Here is a 6,063-nt window from a genome sequence, read left to right as displayed (position 1 = left end):
GCATCAGAGAGTTGGACAGTGAATAGGGATCATAGAAGGAGAATTGATGCCTTTGAGCTGTGGTGCTTGAGAAGAGTGTTGACTACACCATGGACTGCAAGGAGAACAAACAGGTTTGTACTGGAGAAAGTGAAGCCGTAATGTTCCCTGGAGTCAAGTATTCTGAAGCTTTGTCTGACATACTTTGGGCTATTGCAAGGAGAGGCTGGTCCTTGGAGAGGGACATCATGTTTGGCAGAGTGGAGGGGTGGCGAAGGAGAGGAAGACCATCGATGAGAGATTGATTCTGTGACTGGAGTGGTGGGAATGAGTGAGTTTGAAATGGCTAGGTTGGCATAGGATAGAACGGCGTTTAGGGCTGTTGTATATAGGGTTGCTACGAATCGCAAGCAACTCAATGGCACATTACAACAACAACAATAATTTATAGATATAGAAGATATATTCACACAATGGAACGCTGTGCTGCATTGAATAACAAGGAAATTATGAAATATTATCTAAAATGAATGACCCTAGAGGACATTATGCTGAGTGAAATATCTCAGTCACAAAAGGGCAAATACTACACTGTTGTAAAATGGGACTGACATAGGGGTTGGGAGGAGGGAAATAAAGAAAGATGGGATAGATTATGTATACTGCATTGAAACAGATGAGAGAGAGAATTGTTTAAAAGGTATATATAATTAGGTATTATTGTCATGACAGGAGTCCAGAACGAAGGCTACATAGTGGAGTGGACTTAAGGGGAGGGATTCTATAACAATGAAAGAATTTTCTTTCACTTTTCAAAGAGTAGATCAAACTGGAGGGGAGGGATGAGCAGGGAGAAAAGTGCAACAATGAATGAATGGAAATCCAAAATCCGTAAATTTTCATTAAAATTAATAATAATATTTTTTTTTAACAAGTATTGACTGTGGAGCCAAACATGCTGTAATTGTTAACAACTTCAATCTCTTCTCCATCTATCATGGTGCTGCCAATTGACCCAGTGGTGAGAATCTTTGTCTTCTTGATATTGAACTTTAATCCATATTGACAGCTACAGTCCTTGTACTTCTCCAGCAAGCACTTCAGGTCTTTTTCAGTTTCATCAAGCAAAATTGTGTCATCTGCATAATGTAGGTTGTTGATGAGTCTTCATCAAATCTTGATGCCACATTGGTCCTCATAAAACCCTGCTTCCTGATTTTCAACCATGCAGTATTTCTCCTCCCTGTTCTGAGGACTGCTTCCTGGTCCAAGTAAAGGTTTCACATAAGCACAATCAGGTGTTCTGGGATTCACATTTTCCTCAAGGTTAGCCACAATGTATTGTGATCCACACAGTCAAATGCCTTTGCACAGTCGAAACAGACATTACTCTGCTAATCTCTATTTTCAGCCAAAATCCATCTATTGTTGGTTGTGATGTCCTTAGTGTCAGAGTCTCTTTTAAGATCAACTTGCATATCTGGCAGTTCTCTGCTAATGTACTGTTTCAGTTGATTTTAGATAATCTTCAGCAAGATCTTGCTGAATATTAGTGATATTGTTCGATAATTAGCACACTCTATCAGGTCACCTTTTTTTTCTAATGGGAATAAATACAGATCTCTTTCAATCAGTTGGCCAGTTATTTGTCCTCTAGATTTCTTGGCATAACCTGGTGAGTGTCTCCAGCACAGCATCTGTTTGCTGAAATATGTCAATTGGTGTTCCATCAATTCTTGGGGCCTTGTTTTTTGCCAGTTTCCTCAGAGCAGCCTGAACTTCTTCCTTCATAACCATTGCCTCTTGTTCATGTGTTGGTTCATGAATTAATCTGTGTCAGTCAATTCTTTTTGGTAAAGTGACTCTGTATACTCCTTCTTTTGATGCTTCTTGGGTCATTAACTCTTTTGCCTTCAGCATCTTTAAGTATTGAAACTCAAGGCTTAAACTTGTTCTTCATTTACTTCAGCCTAAGAAATGCTGAGTGAGTTCATCCCTTTTGATTTTCTGACTCCAGCTCTTTGCACATTTCACTGTAACACTTTGTTTTGTCTTCCTGAGCTGCCCTTTGAAATCTTCTGCTGGGCTCCTTAAATTGTTGATATCTTCCGTTTAGTTTGACTTCTCAGCACTCTAGTGCGATATTCAGAGTTTCTTCTGACATCTACCTCATTGTTTTCTTTATCCTCTGTCTTTATAATGAGCTTTTCCATTCTTCATATATAATATTCTTGATATCCTCCCATAGTTCGTTGTGTCTTTGCTGATTAGTATTTCAAGGCCTCAAACCTGTTCCAGAGATGGTCTTTAAATTCTGGTGAGATAGATTCGAGGTCAAACTTTAGTTCTTTTGGATTGAATTTTATTTTCCTTAGCTTTTGTTTGTACTTGTACATAAGTAGTTGATGGTCAGTTCAACAATTAGCACCTGGCCTAGTTTTCACAGCTGATACTGAGCTTCTTCAATGATTTTTTTCCATAGAAATCTGTTTCCTGTATAGATCATCAGGTGAAGTCACTGTTTATGATTCTTATAAAAGATAGGTGCAATGAATAGCTCATTGGTTGTACAGAATTGTATCATTATGTCTCCAGCCTCATTTCGGTCACCGACTCAATGTTTTATCCTTCTTCTTCCCATCTATTGTATTCCAATCATTTATTATATCCTGGTTGCATGGTGACTCAATTTCCAGCTGCAAAAGATGGTAGGAGTCATTTATTTGCTCCTCCTTGACCCTGGTTGTTGGTGAATATATTTAAATGATAGTGGTACTAACAGGTATTATTTATATGTATATAGATACTATCCTGTCATCCAAACATTGTATTTCAAGATGGATCTAGAAATGGTCTTTTATACTATGAACATGACCTCATTTTTCCTCCCCTTTTCATCTCCAGCATAGTATATCATATAATTATCTGATCTACTTCTGCAAACATTTACAGCTTTGAAAAATTTCTGAGGACGTTCTACTTTGTCCTGCCATGATACTATTAGTTGGAATTAACTTGATAGTAATGAACTTGGAAATTACATAGGGCAAGACGCTGGGCTGCAATTTTAAAGACATGCAGTACGAATCCCACTGGCTGCTCCATGGGAGAAGGCTGGGCAGTTTCCTCCTATACAATGAACTGCCTCTGAAGACTCACCAGAGGGCCATTTATGGGGTACTTCTGGTTTGATGGTACACAAAAAACAGGAATAACATATGTGAGAGAATGATGGGCAATCTCCTCCAAGGCTATTATGGAGAGTCAGCTGTGGGTCAGTTCTGACTTGGTAGCACACAACAACACATACACACAGAAAATAATTAGTTGAATGCTGGAGATATACACCTATATCTAACACACATACACAAAATGAACCACACAGAAACAACTAAGAAAAGCAAAACAAAGTGTCACCATTAAAACCAGAGTGAATAAAAAAGTAGAACTATTGTTTTGAAACTTACTTAGTCCAAAAGAAGGTGAAAAAGAGAGAGAGAATGAAGAACAAGTTAGATAGGTTAAACCCAATAATATCAATAATTGCATGACATACAAATGGTTGATACATCCTGGTAAATGATAGGTGACTGCATTTGATTACAAACTTTGAAACAAAGGGAAGCTTCATATGGTCTTACAATGCATACTTTAAACTTTAAATATGAAAACAGACTGCTTAGAAGTACTGAATGGGGACAAAGATAAAATATGGAAATTTCAAGGAGTAAAAAGTTGGAATAGTTATGTTATTGTCAACCAAACTATGTCAAGAATGTATAAGTCTGCAAAACAGAAAACAGATTCAAGGGGAATTAAGGAATAGGCAATCACCTTATCAAATTATTTTCATGTATCTGGAACACATCCCAATATTGAATTTGTATTCAAGGGAGAGAATTGAATTGGATATGAAGAGACAAACTCATGTTGTCATATGGAAAGGTCCCTTTTCTCTTCTGGGTTTTTTTTTTTTCTGTTTGCTCTGATATCAAGTAAATTCTGACTCAGAGTAACTTTCCATCAGTTTTCAGGGGTCATAAATTAATACAGTAGAAGACCATACAACTTTCTTTCTTGAAGCCACTGGTAAAATAATAATGCCAGTGGCATCCAGCTTTGGGTTAACAGTACAACTCACTACAGACTATGCCACCAAAGCTCCCTCAGTTTTTCTGTGTCTCTTCCTAATTCTTTAATTCCTTCCCCAGCTCTCCACACCACATACCATGTGCACAGGGTGGGCAGGTCATGTTTAGTATAAGCCTGTTAGACTCAACAGATGAAGCACCCTCAATCCTTCCTTTACTTATTACTGATGACTTTTACAGGTGTGATGTGAACCAGCTTGCCATATTTTCATATTCAGGAAAATACTGGTCCATTTAGCCTAAGTAGTTGATGAGACAAAAGCTCAGGGATGGTGAAGAGTTGCAGTGACTGCCATTGGTGAGCTGGGGGAGGCCAATGCCAACAGAATGTTGGCAGTTATGCTGACTTTTGAAAAGCATATGCAAGACTAGATTAAAACACTCTTCAAGCTAGCAAAATCTGGGGCCAGCTTGTCTCTGTTACAATGCTCCGGCTGGCTGGCACTTCTAACTCTGAATTCCTATTCAAGTGTCAAATGTGACCTTTACTCAGTTTAATTCAATTCAGTTCCACAAAATTTATTGAAGCCAACTTTGCCAGGCGACTGCACTAAAAGACCTTAAAGAATATATCATTTAGTAGCAAGATAATCTTTGAACATGAAGATAAAATTCCAAAAGAACGAAACAATGATTTTTCAGAACATTTACCCACCCTTCCGTTTCTCCATCTGACTTTTGTGAGCATGAGCAGTAATATGCAACATAAGCCAGGGTTAGAGAAAAGGGATAAAGGAGAAAAGGCAGAAGAGGAAAGAATATGAAGAGAGAGGGGAAAATGAAAGATGCAAGGAAATTCAGGAAACTGCATTGGTGAGTATTATAAGCCATGAGTTCATTAGATTCTTCTGATACAATGCAATGTCCATTGAGTAGAGATGAAAGAAGAAAGTTGGACAAACAACTTCACCTCTCTAAATCTTAACAGTAAAATTACATGATACATTACACTTCAACATGGTCCTGAAAATCAAATTAAAGAAAGTTTTCAAAAGTACTTTGTGTACCAGAAACATAGACTAGAAATGATTTAGAGACCTGCCTACAAGCTTTTTGTTTTCCTAATGACCTCTTTCTCAGAAATCTATCATGAAGGACCATCTCTATACCACAGAAAAAGATACTTAACCTCTTAAAAACTCAGTTTCCTCATACATAACACAAGGAAAAAAAGTGATTTTGCCTTTAAGATGGACTGTGGGTTAAATTTTCTGTGTAAGTACAATCAGGTTGGTCCAGGATAGAGTAGGATTCAGAGCTGGTGTGCATAGGGTTGCTATGAGTTGTGGTAGACTCACAGCACCTAAAAATAACAACAAAATTCCACATAATATGCCCTTAACAAAGATTAGCTATTATTGAATTTTTCTCTGGCTTAAAAATATGAGATATTTAAAACCTTTCCTCTGGGACACTATGAGAACGTATCTGAAACTATGAATATCAGGTTATTTGATTCTGGTTTGGCCTGATTTTGCCATATTTGGCCATATTTTGCCATATAATGCCTCTGCATGCTTCTCCTTTTGTCTCTGCCATCCCTTTAGTATTTATTTTACTCCTCCTTTCACCTTTTCCTTCTCTATTTGTCTGATGAGAATCAAATTTCTCTTTGAGCTCTTGATTTGAATAGTTCCCAAACTTTCATTTTCCACATGCATCTGATACTGCTTCCACAACTTCTGTGGATTGGCTTGCTGATGCCAGTCAAATCAAAACTCTTACTTTCTCCATAATCTTTTCATGGGGATGACTTCTCAGATCTAGGTTTCCCCAAGGAAGATATGGTTATGTATTCCATAGGAACATGTTCTGTTGTAAAAGCCTATGGTGGTGAAGGAAGAAGTTCAAGCTGCTTTGAAGGAAATAGCAAAAAATAAGGCCCCAGGAATAGATGGTATACCAATTGACATATTTCAGCTAACAGATGCTT

The sequence above is a fragment of the Elephantulus edwardii genome, unplaced genomic scaffold (assembly GCF_000299155.1).
Source record: "Elephantulus edwardii isolate Elephantulus edwardi_28Jun2011 unplaced genomic scaffold, EleEdw1.0 scaffold00057, whole genome shotgun sequence".
Classification (NCBI taxonomy): domain Eukaryota; kingdom Metazoa; phylum Chordata; class Mammalia; order Macroscelidea; family Macroscelididae; genus Elephantulus; species Elephantulus edwardii.
Note: the sequence above shows the minus strand (reverse complement) of the source record.